Raw genomic sequence first — 25,614 nt, 5'->3', positions numbered from 1 at the left:
TTGGAGAAGGCAATCTTCTCTTATCATAATAGTACTTGTGTGTTTTCTTGGCTTCCTCAATTGCAGCTTTTACAGTGGCGAAATTTGAGGCAATGAGAACAGATAGATCAGAGATGTTGGGTGAGGAACTTTGGTTATCCGGAAGGATCTGAAATTTAGGATGGAACCCATAGTTCACGTAGAAAGGGGTTTGTTTAGTTGTGGAATGGATAGTATTGTTAAAGCAAAACTCTGCATATGGAAGATGTGCTGACCAGTGCAATGGCTGGGAAGAACAGTAGGTCCTAAGGAATTGTTCAAGCCATTGGTTTGACCTTTCGGTTTGACCATTCGACTGGGGATGGTACGCAGTGCTAAGCTTTTTGTCGATGGAGAAAGCCTTACAGAACTCGGTCCAAAGTTTACTGGAGAACTGAGTGCCTCGGTCTGTTAGCATGGTGTTGGGTATTCCATGATGTTTAAAAACATGAGAGATGAAAAGCTGAATGGTTTCTGAAGCAGTAGGCAATTTATGGTACGGAATGAAGTGCGACATTTTACTGAACAGATCTACAGCAACAAGTATGGTAGTCATATTTTGTGACTTTGGGAGATCAACTATGAAATCTAAAGCAATGTCTAACCAAGGTCTGCTAGGGGTCGGAAGCGAAATTAGAAGTCCATAAGGTGGATGCTTAGCTCGTTTAGATGTAGCACATTCAGCGCATGTGAGAACATGTTTTTTAATCTCCTCTATCATTCCTGGCCACCAGAAAGTGCGAGTGATGAGGTCTTGTGTCTTCCTAATTCCAGGGTGCCCTGCTAGGAGGGAATCATGTGAGGACTAAAGAATCAACTGTCTTAGGTTGGGGGGAATATATAGTTTAGTTTGGTAGTAATAGAGTCCATCATGATCTTTTCGCAAAAGAGAGGATGGTTTAGTTAAGTCTTCCTCCTGTTCGTGGGAGAGACAGGAGTTGGAGTCGATTACAAAAGATATAAAGTTCTCCAGGGGAATAACAGTATCTTTTTGATTCTGGAATCGTTCATGTGTTGATAACCTTGATAAGGCGTCTGCCTTTTGATTCTTGTTTGCTGGCCGGTAGACAATTTGGTAGTTGAACCTGGAAAAGAAGAGGTTCCACCTCAGCTGTCTCGAGGAAAGTGTCCTGGTAGTCTTGAGGTATTGTAGATTCCTATGGTCGGTGTAGATGACAGTTGGAATCGTGGTACCCTCTAGAAGGTGTCGCCAATGTTCTAGAGACAGCTTAATAGCCAAAAGTTCCTTATCCCCAATAGGGTAGTTTTGTTCTGAGGTGGATAACGAGCGAGAAAAGTAAGCTACAGGATGGTGTGGTTGGTTAATTCCTGAACGTTGTGACAGGACAGCACCTACAGCTACCTCTGAGGCATCTACCTCGAGGGTATAAGGTAGGTCAGGGTTGGGGAATCTTAGTATAGGTGCAGTTGTAAAGTGATGTTTTAGCAACTTGAAGACCTTTTGGGTGTCATGATTCCAGTTGAAAGGTATATTAGTTTTTGTTAAAGTAGTTAAAGGTTTTGCAATGCTAGAAAAGTTCTTTATAAACTTGCAATAAAAGTTTGCAAAGCCTAAAAATCATTGTACCTCTTTCCTGTTTTTGGGAGGAGGCCAGTTTACAATAGCCTGGATCTTTGTATCTTCCATATGTATTCCATCTGCTGTAATCACATAACCTAGAAAACTAATGCTTTGTGTGTTAAATATGCACTTCTCTGGTTTAGCATATAGGAAGTTACTCCTTAATCTGGAGAGGACCTGTCTGACATGTATGATATGTTCAGATAAACTTTTAGAATAGATTAGGATGTCGTCCAGATAAATGACAAGGAAAACATCAAAAAAATCTAGAAAGAGATCGTTAATTAGATGCTGAAATGTGGCCGGGGCGTTACAAAGCCCGAACGGCATGACGGTGTACTCATATAGGCCGTAGCGAGTACGGAACGCCGTGAGCCACTCATCACCACTTCGTACTCGGATTAAATTATATGCTCCCCTTAAATCCAATTTTGTGAAATAATTAGCCCCTTCTAGCCTTTCTATCAACTCGGGGATCAAAGGTAAGGGATAGCGTTTTTTTATTGTTACTTTATTGAGTTGTCTATAGTCAACTATAGGCCGTAACGAGCCATCTTTGTTTTTAACAAAGAATATACCAGCTCCAGCTGGTGAGGTGGAGGGCCGAATGAAACCCTTCCTCAGATTCTCTTCTAAATATGATTTTAAATGTGTGAGCTCCGGTTTAGACAGAGGGAAAATGTGACCGTATGGTATGTCTGCTCCAGGTACCAGTTCAATGGGACAGTCATACTTCCTATGTGGGGGAAGATTTTCTTACTCAGTCTTACTGAAAACATCAGTGAAGTCCCTATATGGTTCTGGAAGCTGGAAATCTGACTGTATACTGGAGGTATGCATAATGTTGAGTGGGAAACAAGTGGTTTGACAATAACTTGAATTGAAAGTTACAGATAGGGTTGTCCAGGATATATGTGGGTTGTGTAAAGTTAACCAATTCAACCCTAGTATGACCGGGGAAACTGGTGAGGCTATCACATCAAAAGTTAAATATTCCCTATGGTGGTCAGAGATTGTAACAAGAAGTGGAATTGTTTGGAATTCTACAGGACCTGATGATACAGGTTGACCATCAATACCTCTCAATAAAACTGGAGACTTTTTATGCATTAGTGGAATTTTATTAACATGTGTAAATTCTTTATCTATGTAACAAGCTGTAGCTCCTGAATCAATTATTCCGGGTACGCTGAGGTGATGGTGATCCCACTGAAAAGAAAGTGAGAGTTTACAGTAAGATGTTCTTAGATCATAAGTACTAAAACAGTCAATGGAAGTGTATGACTCACCCTTGTTAGATTTCAGGAGGGCTGGACACTCTTTGACAGAGTGCTCGTCAGAGGCACAATAGAGGCAGAGGTTGTTTTCTCTTCACCTGGTCTTTTCTTGAGGACTTAGTGGCCCTTTTAAGAATCCAATCTCCATGGCCTCAATGTTAGACTTGCTAGAAGATGCTATGGGTGTGCTTCTAGCGGTTTTCTTAGTGTATGTGTCTGGGTATGACCTTTCATGTTGTCTTTCTCTTAGCCTTCTATCTATGGTGATAGTTAGCTTCATTAATTCTTCTAAAGTAGGAGGTATGTCTGTACAGGACAAGTCATCTTTAACCGTGTCTGATAGACCCAGACGGAATTGATTTCTCAAAGATAAATTGTTCCATTCTGAATCTTTTGCCCACCTCTTGAAATCTGTAATATAGTCTTCGACTACTCTTTTTTTCTGTTTCAGGGCCCTGAGTGCGGTCTCTGCAGTCTGCTGTTTGAATGGTTCTTCATATAATTGACCCAGGGCTAAGAGGAATTGATCTAATGAATTTAGTATAGTCTCATTAGTCTCAAAGAAATTATTGGCCCAACTACGTGGCTCTCCTCTAAGAAATGATATAATAGTCAAAATTCTAGTCCTGTCATTGGGGTAGGACTGAGGTTTCAGAGTGAACAGCAGCAAACATGCATTTTTAAAATCTCTATATTGCGCCCTGTCTCCATAGAATTTTTCTGGCAAACTAGTTTGTAGCTCAGGCACATGTATTTTAGTCTCCAGGTAATCCTTAATGTATGCCTTTAAAGCTACATTTTCTGCCTTAAGTGTATTCAAACCATCAGCTAATAAATCTACTTTCTGATTTAGGGTTTGTATCTGTGATGCCATCTCAGCTGGGTCCATGTTAAATGGCTTGGTATTCTGTCAGGCTGTAACTAGCTGAAGAAAGAAAAGTTCTGTTATCAGACCTCAGCTGCTGAGATTTAAAAAATAAAGTTTTGTTTTGTTGCTGTGAACAATGTGGAGTTCACAAGATTTACCTATTAAGGCAAAGTGAGTCCCACAATATTCATGGAGCAAATTTATGTACTGGTAATCTTAGACAGAGGAGACTATGATAGTTGCCACATGTGAGATTTCACTAAATAGATGCAGCATAGCCCCTAACTCCTAAGAATCTGTGTTATACTCAGATGTAACATATTAATCAGTAAACAGATTATAGACAGTAGGATTTAACAATGCTGTTTTTGGTTTGATATTAAATCAAGGTAAGTTAGCAGGCAAGCGTTATAGACAAGAATAGGATATTCACTTACATACTTATGGTAACTAAGCAGGCAAGCGTTATTGTCAAAGTTAGGATATTTACTTGCAGTCCGATAAAAGTTACTTTTTATAATCCCAACATAATTTAGGCAGGCAGTACCTGAGTGAGGCCGGATAGATCCCTCTGGGAGGTTAGGTGGCTTCCTAGGTGGTTTGGTACTGGAGCTCCGATGTGAAGTGTAGATGCAACCAGTGCCGTTGGCGTGTGACGTCACCGCGGAGTGATCCGATAGATCCGGCTAGACTGTAGATGGTAAGCAGAAGTGCCGGAGCTGTTGAGAAAAACTTGCTTGCAGAACAAATGACAGGAATAGCGAAACAAGCTATCCGGTCTGCTAGTGCGGCTTAGCAGTAATGACTTAGCGAAATTAGACACAACAATACCAAGCAAGGATCTGTAGGAGTGCTTGGAATTTATAGTGAGAGGAAGTGAAAAGGAGGCAATTAAAGGAACAGTACAAACCCAGTAAAAACAAGCAGGAGCTATTCCAGGGTATAATCCTGACACACTGACAGGCTTGGGTGTAGTGTATTTTAGGAAATTTGACTCCCCATTGCTAGAGGATCTCACTATCCCTCTAACCAGACTGTGCTCTAGCTCTTTCCACCAGCATCAGCAGTGTATATTGAAGCATTTCTATTCTCTGTCCAGGGGGAACTTAGTTCCTCCTGCAAAAATAGTGCAGGAACTCCATTCCCATGCGTTCCCGCTCGACTTGACTACTGGTAACAAGCCAGACCAATTGGTATGCAGTGAATTGACATATGATTTAAGACAAGCTTCAAGATCCTGATTGGTCCTTTCCGTCTGCCCGTTAGTCTGGGGGTGATGACTAGAGGACAACAAAACAGGGGTTCCAAGCCATTTGCAAAAGCTTCTCCAAAATGTAGAAATAAATTGAGGGCCTCTGTCAGAGACGATATTCACGGGTATACCATGGAGCCGTACCATGTGTAACAGAAAAAGACAATTCTTGGGCTGTAGGTAACTTAGGTAAAGGTACAAAATGAGAAAGTTTTTGAGAATCGATCCACCACAACCCAGATAACTGTATGATGGTTAGAAGGTGGGAGATCTACAACCAAATCCATGGCTATGTGTGTCCCTGGTTCTTTAAGTATGGACAATGGTTGAAGTAGGCCATGAGGTAGGGAACGGGGGGTCTTATTAACAGCACAAGTCTGACAAGCCTTGACATAATCCTGAGAGTCCGACTTCATGGTAGGCCGCCACACGTGGTGGGAAAGGAGTTTAAAGGTTCTTGTAAAACCAGGATGACCTGACAGATTGCTATCATGAGCCCAGGATAGCACAGGAGAGCAAAGGTTAGGAGGAACATAAAGGATCTCAGAAGATGGAGGGGCTTTAGAAGGTTTTTTGACTGGGCACGTTGCAGTCTTTGAAGAAGAGAAGTGTTAAGCTGAGCAACCACACAGGAGGGAGGTATGATATGTTCAATAGGAGCTTCAGAAGAGTCACTAGACTGAGGAAACTGACGGGAAATAGCATCAGCCTTTTTATTCTTGGTCCCAGGAAGGTAAGAGACTATAAAGTTAAAACAGGAAAAGAATAGGGCCCATCTGGCCTGTCGAGGATTGAGTAGATGAGCAGTCTCTAGGCACGTCAGATTCTTGTGGTCAGTGAGAATCTGAATGGGGTTGGCGGTACCCTCTAGCCAATGACGCCATTCAGTCAAGGCCATCTTAATGGCTAAGAGTTCACGATTACCCACATCGTAATTAATTTCTGCAGGAGTGAACTGTTTGGAGAAAAAGTCTACAGGGTGCACTTTGGAGGTTAAAGGGTACCTTTGGGTTAATACTGCACCAGCTCCTATCTCAAAGGGATCAACCTCTAAAGTGAACTGCAGGTCAGGATCAGGATGGCGGAGCACAGGAGCAGAACAAAATACCAAATTTTTCAGATGAGAGCAAGCATCCACAGCTACAGGAAGCCAATTTTTGAAGTCTCTGTTTCGTTTAGTCAGCTCAGTGAGTGGAGCAACGATTTGGGAGAACTTCTTTATAAACTTGCAATAATAGTTGGAGAACCCCAAGAATCTCTGTCGTTCCTTTAATGTGGTGGGTTGAGGCCATTCCAGAACTGTGGTTAGCTATGCAGGATCCAGGCAAAACCTTCCTTCGAGATGACATAGCCAAGGAACCGGATCTGAACTTGATCAAACTTAAATTTCTCCAGTTTAGCTACCAGAGAATTGTTTCTGAGGTGAAGAAGTACCTGATTTACATGCTCATGGTGCTCCTCAAGGGTGGAGAAGAATATGAGGATGTCATCCAAATAGACGATAACAGTGCGATTGAGGAGGTCACGGAAGACATCATTGACAAATGCTTGGAAGACAGCAGGGGCATTACACAGCCCAAAAGGCATTACAAGGTATTCGTAATGCCCTGATCTTGTGTTGAAGGCAGTCTTCCATTCATATCCCGGGAACATACAAATGAAATTGTACGCCCCACGTAGGTCCAACTAGCAAGCATTTTGGAGCGAATCATATAATTCAGTGATCAAAGGAATAGGTTAACGATTCTTGATTGTAATGTTGTTTAGGGCTCTGTAGTCGATACAGGGTCCACCATCCTTTTAATTGACAAAAAAGAAGCCAGCCCCTGCAAGAGAGGAGGAAGGGTGAATAAAGCCTTTAGCTAGGTTTTCTTGGATATATTCCTCCATGACCTTGGTTTCGGCTTTGGGGAGCAGATAAGTCCTCCCTTTAGGAAGTGGGGCTCCAGGAAAAAGGTCAATTTTGCAGTCATAAGGAAAGTGAGGAGGCAGCACATCAGCTGCTTTCTTTTCAAAAACATCTATAAATTCTGCATATACTGAGGAAAGATTAGAAGGGGTCTGAAGACTGGCTATAGGGACATGATGCAGTGGAGTAACCTTAGTCAGGCAGGAGTGATAACAGGATTTACCCCAGGAGGCCAACTGCCGCTCAGTCCAGTTGAACTGAGGATTGTGTTTGCGTAGCCAAGGAAGACCAAGGATAACTGGTTGTGCAGGAGAATGAATGACATCAAACTGCAATTATTCGGTATGTAGGACTCCCACAGTCATGGTTAGGGGTGCTGATTTGAAATGGATTAAACCTGATCCAAGGGGAGTGCCACCCAGAGTAGTTATTTTAAGACATTGTTTTTTTCTGAGGAAGAGGAAACCATGCGTGAATTATGAAACGGTGATCCAGAAAATTTCCAGCTGCCCCTGAATCAATAAAGGCTTGAGCGTGGACAGAATTCTGAAAAAAGGTAAGGGTAACAGGTACCAGGATCCGAGAAGAGTGAGGGGATTTAGTAGTGGCCACGCTTAGAGGTACCCCACTGTTATCCTCTAAGTGTTGGCTTTTTCCGGCAGTATATCACAATTCTTGAGTTGGTGTGAAATAGAACCACAATAGAAACACAATTTCAATATCCTTCTTCTCTGTCTTTCAGATTCATGAGGGATTAAGGGAAGAGAGATCCATGGGTTCCTCTTCAGATGTAACTGGAGGTGCTGAAGGGGTAGAGGATAGTCTAGAGACTCGACGAGTAGGATGACGAGAGGGAAGGATTCTGCGTGTTCTCTCTCTCTCAGCTTGTCTATCCTGAAAGCAAGAATCCAGACTGATACAAAGTGTTATGAATTCATCCAAGGAAGAGGGAACATCACGATAAGTGAGCTCGTCCTTGATAAGCTCATGCAGGCCTCTCCTGAAGGCCGCTTTGAGAGCACTGCCATCCCAACTGATCTCATGTGCCAAGGTGCGAAACTCAATGGCGTATTGTGCCACAGATCTATTGCTCTGGTGGAGATCCAAGAGAGAGTACTCTGCAGCAGAAGTGCGGCCGGAGGTGCCAAATACAGAAGATAATGCCGAAATGAAGGAATCAGCATCATTCAGGAGTTGAGCACTCTAATCCAATAGGGGAGAGACCCAGGCTAGGGCCTTAGCTTTTAATAAAGAAATGATAAAAGTGACCTTTGACTGATGAGACTGGAATGTGTGAGGATCAATGTGGAAGTGTAGCCTGCACTGGTTGAGAAAACCCCTACAGTCATTAGTACCATCATACTTGTCAGGCAACAGTATCCGTGATATACTTCCAGAAACAGGGGGGGGGGGGGGGAGTTGCAGCACTAGCAGCAGGGGCTGGCTGTGTAACAACAGGAGCAGCATTTTTCTCTGCAACCAGTGAGGAGAGCATAGTAGTTATAGAGGCCTATTTAAGAAAGGTCTTGCGGACCTGATCCGATAGTGCAGATCAGGTCCGCAAGACCTCGCTGAATGCAGAGAGCAATACGCAATACTCTTATGAGCTGCTGGTGCAACGCCACCCCCTGCTGACTCGCGGCCAATCAGCCACCAGCAGGGAGGTGTCAATCAACCCGATCGTATTCGATCGGGTTGAATTGTGGCGATTCCTGTCCGCCTCATCAGAGCAGGCGGACAGGGTTATTGAGCTATCTTTAGACCGCTGTTCCATAACTTGTGTTTCTGGCAAGTCTGAAGACTCGCCAGAAACACAGGCCATTCGGAGCTTGATAGATAGGCCCCATAGCCTCAAGTTTATGATCCACATTCTGCAAGTGTATGGCGTGGGTTCCCAGGGTCTGTCCCTGAAGAGAGACTGCTCTTACTACCTCATTTGGGTCCATGGCCCAATCATAATGTAATGCTCATGGGATATTTCCCTTTCAGACCAAACTTGGCCAGTAGTCTTCTTATCCTGGTGTCAAGTGGAAGGATATGGAAATATCCCAGAACAAAGTGAGTTTAATAAATGAGGCAAAAAGATTAAGGCAGAGAATGGTCAGAGACTGTCAGAGTTCGGCAACAGAAAGGCAGTCAGGAACAGGCAGAGGTCGGCAACAAAATGTAATCTAGCAGTTTAGCAGTTCATGGGTAAACCAAAAGAATGGTCAGACAGGCAGAGTTTAGTAATCATTAGCCAATTCAGCAATTCAAGGATTAAACAGGCAGAGTGGTCAGACAGGCAGAGTTCAGCAATGATAAGGCAATCCAGCAATTCAAGGGTTAAAAAGGCAGAGTGGTCAGACAGGCAGAGTTCAGTAACAATAAGACAATCCAGCATTACAAGTGATAAAGCACCTAGGAGCGCACACAGTAACACCTATACTTGGGCAAAGATGAGAGCAACTGAGGTACTTACATAGGTGCAGGATTTGCGCCAAGGAGAGCACAGGTGAGATCTGGACCGGCATCAGAAAAGACAGGACGTGCGGCAATGACGTCATCGCTGTGCGCATGAAGCAACTTGAACCCGAGGAGTGACGTAACAAATGGAACGTCACTTCTGGTTGCTAGTCTGATTGATTTCTGCTGATAATACTTTGTGCCATTAAATTCAGCTATATTAATGAAAGCTGAATTAAATGTCCTGAAGTATTATCTGCAGAAATACTTGCTGATAATGCGGTAATATCGGCGATTGCAAGGAATTAAAGCCCAGAGTGAATAACAGTCAGTTTCTGTAACTAATAATGAATAAATCCGAATAACGAAAGGATCCGAAAAACAAATTAACTTATAATGAATATGACGAAAAGAAATTATTTATTTAACGAATGAAAACGAAATGAAACAAATCTTTTTGGTGTGCACATGTCTAAAGATTATGCTGAATAAAACAAATATTATCAGTTGTATTTGAAATCAAAGGTTTTTTACTTCAAAAGAATTATATGGAGTATATTTATCAAGCAGCGGATGCTATCCGCTGCTTGATAAATCTACCCTCAAAGTTTTCGTCTCAATGGAAACTTAGGTTAAGAAGCAGCGGTCGTAAGACTTAACGCATCCACCACCTTTGAGGTTGCGGGCAGCAATCTTCACCGATCGGATGCGATCGGGATGATTGACACCCCTGTAAGCGTATACTATCAGCATTGAGCGATGTTGGGCGGACATTATTCGACACAGCGAATCGTGTCTATCCGCCGCTTGATAATTCAGCCCCTATATGTGGAGGAACATTATGTACAATAAAGTGTAAATGTATTATCTCCGAGGGTTTGAGGGCTACAAGAGGGGGAAAAAAAGTTAAAAACAGAACTACAAGGAAGAACGGAAGAGAATTAATTCCAGGGCTCAAATTAAAATAATCCCTTTTACTTTCATCCAGTAAGATTACTGAATATTTTATCAAATCAAGTTTAGTTTTTAATTGTTGTACATTACGCTATGGAAATATGAGGGCTAATCCTTTTGATATCCATATTTTTCCAGCTTTTGAAACCTCAGCGCTTTTATTTAATTAATTTTGAGTTTAATTGTGACTAAAAAGTCAAAGCTAAACTGAGAAATAAAGAAGAAATACAATCAAAGTGCAGCAAATAACAAAAATAAAGTGTTTTCAAACCCTTCAATTAGTTGCACTCGCAGGAAATAGAGCTTTTTACAAAACTTCATGAATAATTTCTGTTGCCTTCTGTTACATAACCAGGTCTGGCTGCAAGTATTCCCCACGGCTTTCTGCTCCACTGATCCTTAGCTGTAATATGCGTCTTAGCTATATCATTCTGCCAGGGATGACGTTCATTCATCAAAACAAGCAGGGAACCCTGCAAAAGCCATATCCTTTTTTATTCATTTACACTTTCATGGATTAGATAGAGCATGGAATTTCAAGATACTTTTCATTCTATATCTATTATTAAGTGTATCTTTTTCCTTGGTATTCTTTGTTAAAAGCATACCGAGGTATGCTCTGGAGCAGCAATACACTACTGAGATAGCTGATGATTGGTGGCTATGCACATATGCCTCTTGTCATTGGCTCATCAGATGTGTTTAGTTAGCTCCCAGTAGTGCATTCCTGCTCTGGAACTGACTTTATGGGCCCCATTTCAGGTTTATGTAAGGACCACTCAATGCAGTAGAATTACATAATTAATAAGTGCATAATAAAAAGACAACGCAATAGCACTTGAATTTAATATAAGCAGTAGATTTGTTTTTCTGACAAATTTATTTTTTCTCCCATCTTCCAGCCCCCTGTATCATGTGACAGACATCAGCCAATCACAGACTAATGAGCTTGTGCACATGTTCAATTAACAATAAATGATTAACCATCAGAAGAGGGGGTGGGCTTAGTTGTTTGTCAGTGCAAATACATTTTGTATAAACAGAGGAGAAAACCTGTTAGAGGAACCAGAATATGATAGGTGGAGGATGACATTTTGCTGCTGGCCAGAATTAGATGAAGTCTCAAATGACTTCAAAAATGTTCAGAGGGCTTTTTCCTTCCTGTATGAATTTTGTTTTCGTTATGTAGTATTTTATGGGACTAGGAGTTTGGAGCGTCATTTGCAATGAGGAGGTGGTTTCTAGGAGTAGGGGAATTGGATTTACCAGAGGGTTTCCAGTGACAGGTCTTGTTGGGGGTGTTTGCAGTAAGGGGGATCAAGTAGGAGGTGTTGAGAGTAAAGGTGGGGTTTGCAAGGGGGGCATTGCAGTTACTAAATTACTTTTATCATAACATTTTCTTTGTTTTCCTGCAATTCTTTGTTAAAGGCTAAACCTAGGTAGGCTTGTATGCTAATTTATAAGCCCTTGAAGGCCTAACCTTATTTTAGTGCAATGTATTAGCTTTTCACAGGCAGACAGTGCTAGTTCATGTGTGTCATATACATAGCATTATTATTAATATAACAGTGTTTATTATAACTGGGGAATGGGTAATAAATGGAATATCTGTCTTTTTAAACAATAACAATTTCAAGTAGACTGCCCCTTTAAGATACCGCCAGTGGTGTGTTCTTTATTGGAATTACTTGAGATGGGACTGGCAAGGGTAATTGCAGAGAGGTTGATTAAGCTATTAGACTTAGTTGTGGTGGAGGTCTCCATTAGGATTAATAGATCTAAGGAATTGGGTCAGCCATTAAATTTAGGAGAGATCAAAGTTAAAATGAATTTTTGGGATCAGGTTTGCTATGTTTTCAACCATTAGAAGTTCTTACTGTGTGGAAATGTTGTGGTTAGGGTTAATTGAATCTGGACAGTTTAATAAGCTTTATTTGAAGGGAGGAAGTTGTAGTTATGGTCAGAGGCACTGGCACCATTTGCATTTGAATGTTGTAGTGGAAGGTTTTTCTCTGACAATATCTGTTTTAAACTATAACTCTATATGTAAATTATATAGGAGAATTGAATTTTAATTATATGAATAGGTAATGTTATGTATTCATTTATTTATTTTTTAAAGTGTGTTTTTTACTATTTTAATACTTTAAAAAAACATATAAAAGTTGTAAAATCCTATTGTATAAATAGAAATATTTTAAATACCAAAGTCAGAATAATGAATATTGAAACTATAAAGACTATAATTTCTGTAATGTTAGTGTTAAATAAAATTGAAGTTGGTGAATATTTTTGAGTCTAGATTCACATATTGAATATTTTGATGACATATGATTTGATTATACATAGTAGAATACCTTCCAATATTTTCCAGAATTTTCTGAGACTGGGAGGTAAGCAGGACTTCTGGTTGTTGGTCCACAGGTGTTTTGTGGACAAAACATAGCCACTTGTAATGGTTTCTCCAGAATTTGCTTATGGGGGGGCGGTCATTTGCCAGAGACCCACTGCAATTTTTCTTGGCCAAAACCGGGGCGGGGGTGGTTGGTCCATAGGCAGGGTCAGACAGAGCTGTGAGGAACCTAGAAATGTGTCGGTTAGCACATGAGGGCCAATCACAGTTGGCAGGGCACATGGTCGGGGAAGCCATTATACTGGGGAGCTAATGCCCTCCTCGTCCCCCCTGGCATTGCCACTGATCCACAGTATTTTGGATGAGTCGGGAGGGCCTTTGGTGGGGTTGAGTGAGAAGTCTTACTCTGGAAACTTAGACTTCTACCCATTATAATCCTGCAATAGACAGGACTGTTGAAAGCTCTAAAATTGTGATCTAGAGAACAGACTCAAATATTATGCCACACTGTCTTATAGAAAGACATGACAATTATACTACTGTTAAACTCCTTGATCAATGTATGATACCATCTGTCCCTTTACTCACAGCCTATGATACTTTCTCAATCATTCTGTTTTTTGCTGCAATAATAATAATAATAATAATAATCATACAAATAATGTTACCTCTATAGTAATTGAGAAAAACTCTACAAAACTTGTGCTGTAAATGCATTTTTATTCCAAGAGAAATGCATAAATACTGATAGCAATACTCATTTCTTTGCAAGTTCTCTAATGACCTAATAATAAAAAAACTTGCCGGCTTGAAGAGAAATCGCCTAAAATCTTTGGTATTTATTTTAGAGCTTATATCATAATGTAGGAGTCTCTGCTGCACAGAAAGAAAACTACATAGTGACATAAATATGTCTAAAGATAAAATTTGTGTTTCTAAAAATGTTTTCTCGCCTTAGCGGAGAGCTTTAGATCATAAGGCCCTAAGTGAGTAAATACATTTTATCATGTAGTCCTTATTATAATGTTGGACATCCTTGATGTAGCACATTTTAGGCCTAGTACTGAGGTTATTCTCTCACCTCCCTCTAGTCATGGGTGATGCCATGATAAAATCTATATTTCACTAGATTATAGTGTTGATGTGTTTGCACATGTGCAGTAACTCTCACTCAGATACCTGCAGTGTAACCTAAGTTCCATAATGGCTCACTATTAGAGGGAGGTGCACTAAATGTTTTTATATTGAGCGTCCCTTAAAAAAAATATGTTTACTTATTCCCAGTACTGTGTAAACATTACTGACTAACAGTAACATCTATTAGTCCTATTCATGGAAAGTACTTGAATTATTCTAACTTCAAAACTATTATTATATCTTTTTTTTATTATATGTAGTCTAAAAAAACATAACATTTTTCAAAGGCCAAACTCACTTCACCACTTGCCTTATTTAAAGGAGCAAATCCTGACATACTGGGGTAGACACAGCTAAACACTGTCATCTTAAAGGGACAGTGTACACCAGCTTTCATATAACTGCATGCAATATATATTACTATAAAGAAGAATTTGAACAGAAACTAATGTAAAAATCCAGAATAAAACCTTTTAGAAAACTTACTTAGAAGCTCCAAGTTTAGCACTGTTGATGAGGTTAGGCTGGGACACCCAGTGAAAGGGGCAGGGAAATCAGGAAGATCAGACCTTCCCCCTCCCCCTTACCTGCATATGAAAATGCAGATTACACAAACAAGAGCAGCAGGACTCTGTAGACCTGGGTCTACATCTGATATTTTGGGGCTTGGTTAGGAGTCTGAAAGTCAGCACAATTGTAATTGTATTATACATTGTTACAAAAACACCTCAGGTGGGCTATATACATGGGTCATCGACAAAACATTGATGCAAAGAAAAATCTAGTGTACAGTGTCCTTTTAAAGGGTATACTAAAGTTAAAGGGACGCTGAAGTTACATTTATTATTTCATGATTCAGACAGAGCGGACAATTAAAAAAAAACAAAAAAAAACAACTTTCTAATATACTTCTATTATCAAATTGGGCATAGTAGGGATGGGCAAATGTGTGGAAAGTACAATTTGTTTTGGTCGAATGAATAGTCCTGTGGTTGCCATTTTAGACGAACGAATGTTGATAAGGATGAAAATCCCTTAAAATTTGTTACATTTATGTTATTTCGGTTAAAAATGTTACTTTAGTTTTCAAATGTTCATAATTAGATTGAATATCCAAATTTGAATTTTCAAATGTAACATTCAATTTAACAAATACTATTTAGAAGTTTAATAGTTCATGTTAAATATAATTTAGTAAATTGATGCACAATAGATAAAAATATATTGATTCAAATGTTTCCATTTTAAATATTGCATTTAAAGCAGTGGCACATTTAGGTTTTGTGCTGCCCTAGGCACTCAAAATTCTGCTGTCCTGCACTATGCCGAGTTTTGTAAAACATTAATAAAGAAACATTTTAAAATGCTTTAAGACATTTAATTTTTATATCCTTATGATTCTGTACTTAAAGACACCCTCTAATACAAAAATTGTATGCCCAAAATTGTTAGACAATTTTAATTCATTACTGATATTAGCTACACATGAAATATTCTCCAATGTGTTGTATTTAAAGGGACAGTCTACTCCAGAATTTATATTGTTTAAAAAGATAGATAATCCCTTTATTACCCATTCCCCAATTTTGCATAACCAACACAGTTATATTAATATACTTTTTACCTCTGTGATTACCTTGTATCTAAGCCTCTGCAGACTGCCGCCTTATTTCAGTTCTTTTGACTGACTTGCAGTTCAGCCAATCAGTGCTCACTATAGATCTTTATAAATAAATGGTTGTACCTTCCTTTTCTGCAATTTGATAGTCATTGTTAGGTTGTCTAAGGGAAGGACAACAGCACCAGAACTGAAGATAGGGTTGAGGATAAAGGTGAAAAAGATAAGATTTTTGGTTTTCATTTTTCTTTTGGGGATTTACAGTTTAAATGAAAAAAAGTTCATCTTCGACTCACATGAAAAGTGTATGATTTATTTATGGTGCACTTGCTAGATAAAGTAAAGTAGGCATATGAGACAAGGTTGGTCCCGCTGTACCTCCCGTGCTGGACCACATGCAGTCTGTATCACCACTGCTGTGTCCTGGAGTCTCCTCCTCTTCATGATGTGCACCAAAAAATTGGGACTTCCCCCTTTTAGTAATGGTTTTAGTTATGGAACATGAAACCCACACATTTCAGAGCATGTAATTGTAAACAGCTTTACAATTTACTTTTATTATCAAATTTTCTTTGTTCTACTGGTGTTCTATGTAGAAAAGCAGGGATGTATGCTCAGGAGTGTGCACATGTCTGCAGGACTATATGGCAGCAGTTTTGCAACAATGTTATACATTTGCAAGAACACTAGATGGCAGCAGTTTTATTACAATGTTATACATTAGCAAGAGCACTAGATGGCAGCAGTTTTATAATGATGTTATACATTAGCAAGAGCACTAGATGGCAGCAGTTTTATAACAATGTTATACATTAGCAAGAGCACTAGATGGCAGCAGTTTTATAATAATGTTATACATTAGCAAGAGCACTAGATGGCAGCAGTTTTATAACAATGTTATACATTAGCAAGAGCACTAGATGGCAGCAGTTTGATAGCGATGTTATACATTTGCAAGAACACTAGATGGCAGCAGTTTTATAACAATGTTATACATTTGCAAGAGCACTAGATGGAAGCAGTTTTATAATAATGTTAGTGAAAAGAAAGCAAAGACAGGCGCAGCCCAATTCAAGTGTAGTATTCTTTAATTCAGTGTAAGTGCACACATACAAATGGCTACTTACAAAAGGCACAAATAAAATCTGCATATAAAGGTATCTTTACATCCAAACTGTGTTATAGTATAACATACAGCTATGAAACAAACTCTACGCGTTTCGTCTGAGAACACCCAGACTTTCTCAAGAGATGAAAAATTTTCTAATTTTTCATCTCTTGAGAAAGTCTGGGCGTTCTCAGACGAAACACGTAGAGTTTGTTTCATAGCTGTATGTTATACTATAACACAGTTTGGATGTAAAGATACCTTTATATGCAGATTTTATTTGTGCCTTTTGTAAGTAGCCATTTGTATGTGTGCACTTACACTGAATTAAAGAATACTACACTTGAATTGGGCTGCGCCTGTCTTTGCTTTCTTTTCACAGACTACTACCTGCTGGAGGTGTTTGGAGAATACACCCCCCTCTGTCTCAGGCAGCGCTCATCACTACAGTGACACAGGAAGCAGACTATCACTGACACCTGCAACACGCTATCACAGTGGATCCACTTCCTGCTCAACAGAGCAACCGGCTTTTCTACAGCTCACAGACTTAACCCAGGAACGTAAGCGCCCCTCAGCTTTTCTGTTTTTCTTTTATAATAATGTTATACATTTGCAAGAGCACTAGATCGCAGCAGTTTTATAATAATTTTATACATTAGCAAGAGCACTAGATGGCAGCAGTTTTCTAATAATGTTATACATTAGCAAGAGCACTAGATGGCAGCAGTTTTCTAATAATGTTATACATTAGCAAGAGCACTAGATGGCAGCAGTTTTATAGCAATGTTATACATTTGCAAGAACACTAGATGGCAGCAGTTTTATAACAATGTTATACATTAGCAAGATCACTAGATGGCAGCAGTTTTATAATAATGTTAAACATTTGAAAGAGCACTAGATGGCAGCAGTTTTATAATAATGTTATACATTTGCAAGAGCACTAGATGGCAGCAGTTTTATAATAATGTTATACATTAGCAAGAGCACTAGATGGCAGCAGTTTTCTAATAATGTTATACATTTGCAAGAACACTAGATGGCAGCAGTTTTATAACAATGTTTTACATTAGCAAGAGCACTAGATGGCAGCAGTTTTATAGCAATGTTATACATTTGCAAGAACACTAGATGGCAGCAGTTTTATAATAATGTTATACAATAGCAAGAGCACTAGATGGCAGCAGGTTTATAACAATGTTTTACATTAGCAAGAGCAATAGATGGCAGCATTTTTATAGCAATGTTATACATTTGCAAGAACACTAGATGACAGCAGTTTTATAACAATGTTATACATTTGCAAGAACACTAGATGGCAGCACTTTTTCTGCCATCTTGTGCTTCAGACTAGAGATGTGCAGATAAGAAATGTTTATTTCGGATTAAATTTTTGCTCTGTTTATTTAGGGAAATCTGTTACTCTGAATATTCGGTGACTGCACTATTTGGTATTTGTTTTGTTTAAAATTAAATGAATACTGATTTTTAGTTAAACATTTACATTCATTTTGGTTAAAACCAATGTATATATTTAAAAGCTAAGGTGAAAGTTCATATGTAGCTACAATACTTACCTAACGCACACTCTGGAGAGCGTGCTAACCCGATCTTCTTCTTGCCAGAGTCGCGGACGCTCTAACAGGGTCTTAACGCTCTTTGTTCCAAGAATCTGCACTAACTTTAGTGCAGGTCCTCGGGAGTCGAGCACGCTAAATCTCCTGTTAGTACCCCCAGGGCTCTAGCAAGAAGAGGATTGGGCTATCACTCTCTCCAGAGTGTGCTAGGTAAGTATTAACTCCTTAAAAAAAGAAAAGGAAACAAATTAAATACTGATGATTTTTTTCAAAAAATTTTTATTTTCTAAAATTTTCTTTGTGCATTCATTCGGATACTTGTATAAGAATGGTATACAGCATTTATTATAAATTGGAGCTCAGTGGAAGAAGATACACCATTGCAGAATCACACACCTGGAAAATCACTTTAATTGTGGAAGTTGCACTGGGGTACACAATCAAGAACCAGGTACAGACAAGGATAATGGTACCATAAGCACAGGTGACGCAGCAGGCACAGGATACCCAGCGGGTACAGTTGGTAAAGCGGCCATAGGGTACCAGGTAGGTGAAGCAAATACAGCAGGATACTGGTAAGCTGCTACTTGTACCATAAGCACAGGAGATGCAGCTGGCACAGGATCCCCAGCGGGTACAATTGGTGAGGCTGCCACAGGGTACCAGGTAGATTAAGTGAATACGGCAGAATACAGGTGAGCTGCTACAGGTACAGTAAGCACAGAAGACGCAGCAGGCACAGGATCCCCAGTGGGTACAGTTGGTGAGGCTGCCACAGGGTTCCAGGTAGATTAAAGGGACAGTCTAGGCCAAAATAAACTTTCATGATAGAGCATGTAATTTTAAACAATTTTCCAATTTACTTTTATCACCAATTTTGCTTTGTTCTCTTGGTATTCTTAGTTGAAAGCTTAACCTAGGAGGTTCATATGCTAATTTCTTAGACCTTGAAGCCCACCTCTTTCAGATTGCATTTTAACAGTTTTTCACCACTAGAGGGTGTTAGTTCACGTATTTCATATAGATAACACTGTGCTCGTGCACGAGAAGTTATCTGGGAGCAGGCACTGATTGGCTAGACTGCAAGTCTGTCAAAAGAACTGAACAAAGGGGCAGTTTGCAGAGGCTTAGATACAAGATAATCGCAGAGGTTAAAAGTATATTATTATAACTGTGTTGGTTATGCAAAACTGGGAAATGGGTAATAAAGGGATTATCTATCTTTTGAAACAATAAAAATTCTGGTGTAGACTGTCCCTTTAAGTGAATACAGCAGGATGCAAGTGAGCTGCTACAGGTACAGTAAGCACAGGAGACACAGCAGGCACAGGATCCCCAGCGGGTACAATTGGTGAGGCTGCCACAGGGTACCAGGTAGATTAAGTGCATACAGCAGGATACAGGGGAGCTGCTACAGGTACAGCAAGCACAGAAGACGCAGCAAGCACAGGATCCCCAGTGGGTACAGTTGGTGAGGCTGCCACAGGGTACCAGGTAGATTAAGTGAATACAGCAGGATGCAGGTGAGCTGCTACAGGTACAGTAAGCACAGGAGATGCAGCAGGTACAGGATCCCCAGCGGGTACAGTTGGTGAGGCTGCCACAGGGTACCAAGTAGGTGCAGCAAATACAGCAGAATACAGGTGAGCTGCTACTGGTACAGTAAGCACAGGAGATGCAGCAGGTACAGGATCCCCGGCGGGTACAGTTGGTGAGGCAGCTACAGTGTAGCAGGTAGGTGCAGCAAATACAGCAGGATACTCTTGAGCTGCCACTGGTACAGCAAGCACAGGAGACGCAGCAGGCACAGGATCCCCAGCGGGTACAGTTGGTGAGACTGCCACAGGGTACCAAGTAGGTACAGCAAATACAGCAGAATACAGGTGAGCTGCTACAGGTACAGTAAGCACAGGAGACATAGCAGGCACAGGATCCCCAGCGGGTACAGTTGGTGAGACTGTCACAGGGTACCAGGTAGATTAAGTGAATACAGCAGGATACAGGTGAGCTGCTACAGGTACAGTAAGCACAGGAGACATAGCAGGCACAGGATCCCCAGCGGGTACAGTTGGTGAGGCTGCCACAGGGTACCAGGTAGATTAAGTGAATACAGCAGGATACAGGTGAGATACTACAGGTACAGTAAGCACAGAATACGCAGCAAGCACAGGATGCCCAGTGGGTGCAGTTGGTGAGGCTGCTACAGGGTACCAGGTAGATTAAGTGAATACAGCAGGATACAGGTGAGCTGCTACTGGTACAGTAAGCACAGAAGACGCAGCAAGCACAGGATGCCCAGTGGGTGCAGTTGGTGAGGCTGCTACAGGGTACCAGGTAGATTAAGTGAATACAGCAGGATACTGGTGAGCTGCTACAGGTACAGTAAGCACAGGAGACACAGCAGGCACAGGATCCCCAGCGGGTACAGTTGGTGAGGCTGCCACAGGGTACCAAGTAGGTGCAGCAAATACAGCAGAATAGAGGTGAGCTGCTACAGGTACAGTAAGCACAGGAGACACAGCAGGCACAGGATCCCCAGCGGGTACAATTGGTGAGGCTGCCACAGGGTACCAGGTAGATTAAGTGCATACAGCAGGATACAGGGGAGCTGCTACAGGTACAGCAAGCACAGAAGACGCAGCAAGCACAGGATCCCCAGTGGGTACAGTTGGTGAGGCTGCCACAGGGTACCAGGTAGATTAAGTGAATACAGCAGGATGCAGGTGAGCTGCTACAGGTACAGTAAGCACAGGAGATGCAGCAGGTACAGGATCCCCAGCGGGTACAGTTGGTGAGGCTGCCACAGGGTACCAAGTAGGTGCAGCAAATACAGCAGAATACAGGTGAGCTGCTACTGGTACAGTAAGCACAGGAGATGCAGCAGGTACAGGATCCCCGGCGGGTACAGTTGGTGAGGCAGCTACAGTGTAGCAGGTAGGTGCAGCAAATACAGCAGGATACTCTTGAGCTGCCACTGGTACAGCAAGCACAGGAGACGCAGCAGGCACAGGATTCCCAGCGGGTACAGTTGGTGAGACTGCCACAGGGTACCAAGTAGGTACAGCAAATACAGCAGAATACAGGTGAGCTGCTACAGGTACAGTAAGCACAGGAGACATAGCAGGCACAGGATCCCCAGCGGGTACAGTTGGTGAGGCTGTCACAGGGTACCAGGTAGATTAAGTGAATACAGCAGGATACAGGTGAGCTGCTACAGGTACAGTAAGCACAGGAGACATAGCAGGCACAGGATCCCCAGCGGGTACAGTTGGTGAGGCTGCCACAGGGTACCAGGTAGATTAAGTGAATACAGCAGGATACAGGTGAGCTGCTACTGGTACAGTAAGCACAGAAGACGCAGCAAGCACAGGATGCCCAGTGGGTGCAGTTGGTGAGGCTGCTACAGGGTACCAGGTAGATTAAGTGAATACAGCAGGATACTGGTGAGCTGCTACAGGTACAGTAAGCACAGGAGACACAGCAGGCACAGGATCCCCAGCGGGTACAGTTGGTGAGGCTGCCACAGGGTACCAAGTAGGTGCAGCAAATACAGCAGAATAGAGGTGAGCTGCTACAGGTACAGTAAGCACAGGAGACACAGCAGGCACAGGATCCCCAGCGGGTACAATTGGTGAGGCTGCCACAGGGTACCAGGTAGATTAAGTGAATACAGCAGGATACAGGTGAGCTGCTACAAGTACAGTAAGCACGGGAGACACAGCAGGTACAGGATCCCTAGCGGGTACAGTTGTTGAGGCTGCCACAGGGTACCAGGTAGATTAAGTGAATACAGCAGGATACAGGTGAGCTGCTACAGGTACAGTAAGCACAGAAGACGCAGCAAGCTTAGGATCCCCAGCGGGTACAGTTGGTGAGGCTGCTACAGGGTACCAGGTAGATTAAGTGAATACAGCAGGATACTGGTGAGATGCTACAGGTACAGAAAGCACATGAGAAACAGCAGGCACAGGATCCCCAGCGGGTACAGTTGGTGAGGCTGCCACTGGGTACCAGGTAGATTAAGTGAATACAGCAGGATACTGGTGAGCTGCTACTGGTACAGTAAGCATAGAGGACACAGCAGGCACAGGATCCCTAGCGGGTACAGTTGGTGAGGATGCCACAGGGTACCAAGTAGATTAAGTGAATACAGCTGGATACTGGTGAGCTGCCACAGGTACAGCAAGCGCAGAAGACACAGCAGGCACAGGATGCCCAGCGGGTACAATTAGTGAGGCTGCCACAGGTACCAGGTAGATTAAATGAATACAGCAGGATACAGGTGAGCTGCTACAGGCACAGTAAGCACAGAAGATGCAGCAGGTACAGGATCCCCAGCAGGTACAATTGGTGAGGCTGCCACAGGGTACCAGGTAGATTAAGTGAATACAGCAGGATACAGGTGAGCTGCTACAGGTACGGTAAGCACAGGAGATGCAGCAAGCACAGGATCCCCAGCGGGTACAGTTGGTGAGGCTGCCACAGGGTACCAGGTAGATTAAGTGAATACAGCAGGATACTGGTGAGCTGCTACAGGTACAGTAAGCACAGAAGATGCAGCAGGTACAGGATCCCCAGCAGGTACAGTTGGTGAGGCTGCCACAGGTTACCAGGTAGATTAAGTGCATACAGCAGGATACTGGTGAGCTGCTGCAGGTACAGTAAGCACAGGAGATGCAGCAAGCACAGGATCCCCAGCGGATACAGTTGGTGAGGCTGCCACAGGGTACCAGGTAGATTAAGTGAATACAGCAGGATACTGGTGAGCTGCTGCAGGTACAGCAAGCACAGGAGATACAGCAGGCACAGGATCCCCAGCGGGTACAGTTGGTGAGGCTGCCACAGGGTACCAGGTAGATTAAGTGCATACAGCAGGATACTGGTGAGCTGCTGCAGGTACAGTAAGCACAGGAGATGCAGCAAGCACAGGATCCCCAGCGGATACAGTTGGTGAGGCTGCCACAGGGTACCAGGTAGATTAAGTGAATACAGCAGGATGCAGGTGAGCTGCTGCAGGTACAGCAAGCACAGGAGACACAGCAGGCACAGGATCCCCAGCGGGTACAGTTGGTGAGGCTGCCAGAGGGTACCAGGTAGATTAAGTAAATACAGCAGGATACAGGTGAGCTGTTGCAGGTACAGCAAGCACAGGAGACACAGCAGGCATAGGATCCCCAGCGGGTACAGTTGGTGAGGCTGCCACAGGGTACCAGGTAGATTAAGTGAATACAGCAGGATACAGGTGAGCTGCTGCAGGTACAGCAAGCACAGGAGACACAGCAGGCACAGGATCCCCAGCGGGTACAGTTGGTGAGGCTGCTACAGGGTACCAGGTAGATTAAGTGCATACAGCAGGATACAGGGGAGCTGCTACAGGTACAGCAAGCACAGAAGACGCAGCAAGCACAGGATCCCCAGTGGGTACAGTTGGTGAGGTTGCCACAGGGTACCAGGTAGATTAAGTGAATACAGCAGGATACTGGTGAGCTACTACAGGTACAGTAAGCACAGGAGATGCAGCAGGTACAGGATCCCCAGCGGGTACAGTTGGTGAAGCTGCCACAGGGTACCAGGTAGATTCAGTGAATACAGCAGGTTGCAGGTGAGCTGCTACAGGTACAGTAAGCACAGGAGATGCAGCAGGTACAGGATCCCCGGCGGTACAGTTGGTGAGGCAGCTACAGTGTAGCAGGTAGGTGCAGCAAATACAGCAGGATACTCTTGAGCTGCCACTGGTACAGCAAGCACAGGAGACGCAGCAGGCACAGGATCCCCACCGGGTACAGTTGGTGAGACTGCCACAGGGTACCAAGTAGGTACAGCAAATACAGCAGAATACAGGTGAGCTGCTACAGGTACAGTAAGCACAGGCGATGCAGCAGGCATAGGATCCCCAGCGGGTACAGTTGGTGAGGCTGTCACAGGGTACCAGGTAGATTAAGTGAATACAGCAGGATACAGGTGAGATACTACAGGTACAGTAAGCACAGAATACGCAGCAAGCACAGGATCCCCAGCAGGTACAGTTGGTGAGGCTGCCACAGGGTATCAGGTAGATTAAGTGAATACAGCAGGATACAGGTGAGCTGCTACAGGTACAGTAAGCACAGGAGACATAGCAGGCACAGGATCCCCAGCGGGTACAGTTGGTGAGGCTGCCACAGGGTACCAGGTAGATTAAGTGAATACAGCAGGATACAGGTGAGCTACTACAGGTACAGTAAGCACAGGAGATGCAGCAAGTACAGGATGCCCAGTGGGTGCAGTTGGTGAGGCTGCTACAGGGTACCAGGTAGATTAAGTGAATACAGCAGGATACTGGTGAGCTGCTACAGGTACAGTAAGCACAGGAGACACAGCAGGCACAGGATCCCCAGCGGGTACAGTTGGTGAGGCTGCCACAGGGTACCAAGTAGGTGCAGCAAATACAGCAGAATACAGGTGAGCTGCTACAGGTACAGTAAGCACAGGAGACACAGCAGGCACAGGATCCCCAGCGGGTACAGTTGGTGAGACTGCTACAGGGTACCAGGTAGATTAAGTGAATACAGCAGGATGCAGGTGAGCTGCTACAGGTACAGTAAGCACAGGAAATGCAGCAAGCACAGGATCCCCAGCGGGCACAATTGGTGAGGCTGCCACTGGGTACCAGGTAGATTAAGTGAATACAGCAGGATACTGGTGAGCTGCTACTGGTACAGTAAGCATAGAGGACACAGCAGGCACAGGATCCCTAGCGGGTACAGTTGGTGAGGATGCCACAGGGTACCAGGTAGATTAAGTGAATACAGCTGGATACTGGTGAGCTGCCACAGGTACAGCAAGCGCAGAAGACACAGCAGGCACAGGATGCCCAGCGGTTACAATTAGTGAGGCTGCCACAGGTACCAGGTAGATTAAATGAATACAGCAGGATACAGGTGAGCTGCCACAGGTACAGTAAGCACAGAAGATGCAGCAGGTACAGGATCCCCAGCAGGTACAATTGGTGAGGCTGCCACAGGGTACCAGGTAGATTAAGTGAATACAGCAGGATACAGGTGAGCTGCTACAGGTACAGTAAGCACAGGAGATGCAGCAAGCACAGGATCCCCAGCGGGTACAGTTGGTGAGGCTGCCACAGGGTACCAGGTAGATTAAGTGAATACAGCAGGATACTGGTGAGCTGCTACTGGTACAGTAACCACAGGAGACACAGCAGGCACAGGATCCCCAGCGGGTACAGTTGGTGAGGCTGCCACAGGGTACCAGGTAGATTAAGTGAATACAGCAGGATACTGGTGAGCTGCTGCAGGTACAGCAAGCACAGGAGATACAGCAGGCACAGGATCCCCAGCGGGTACAGTTGGTGAGGCTGCTACAGGGTACCAGGTAGATTAAGTGAATACAGCAGGATACAGGTAAGCTGCTGCAGGTACAGCAAGCACAGGAGACACAGCAGGCACAGGATCCCCAGCGGGTACAGTTGGTGAGGCTGCTACAGGGTACCAGGTAGATTAAGTGAATACAGCAG

The sequence above is a fragment of the Bombina bombina genome, chromosome 3 (assembly GCF_027579735.1).
Source record: "Bombina bombina isolate aBomBom1 chromosome 3, aBomBom1.pri, whole genome shotgun sequence".
NCBI classification, from domain to species: domain Eukaryota; kingdom Metazoa; phylum Chordata; class Amphibia; order Anura; family Bombinatoridae; genus Bombina; species Bombina bombina.
Note: the sequence above shows the minus strand (reverse complement) of the source record.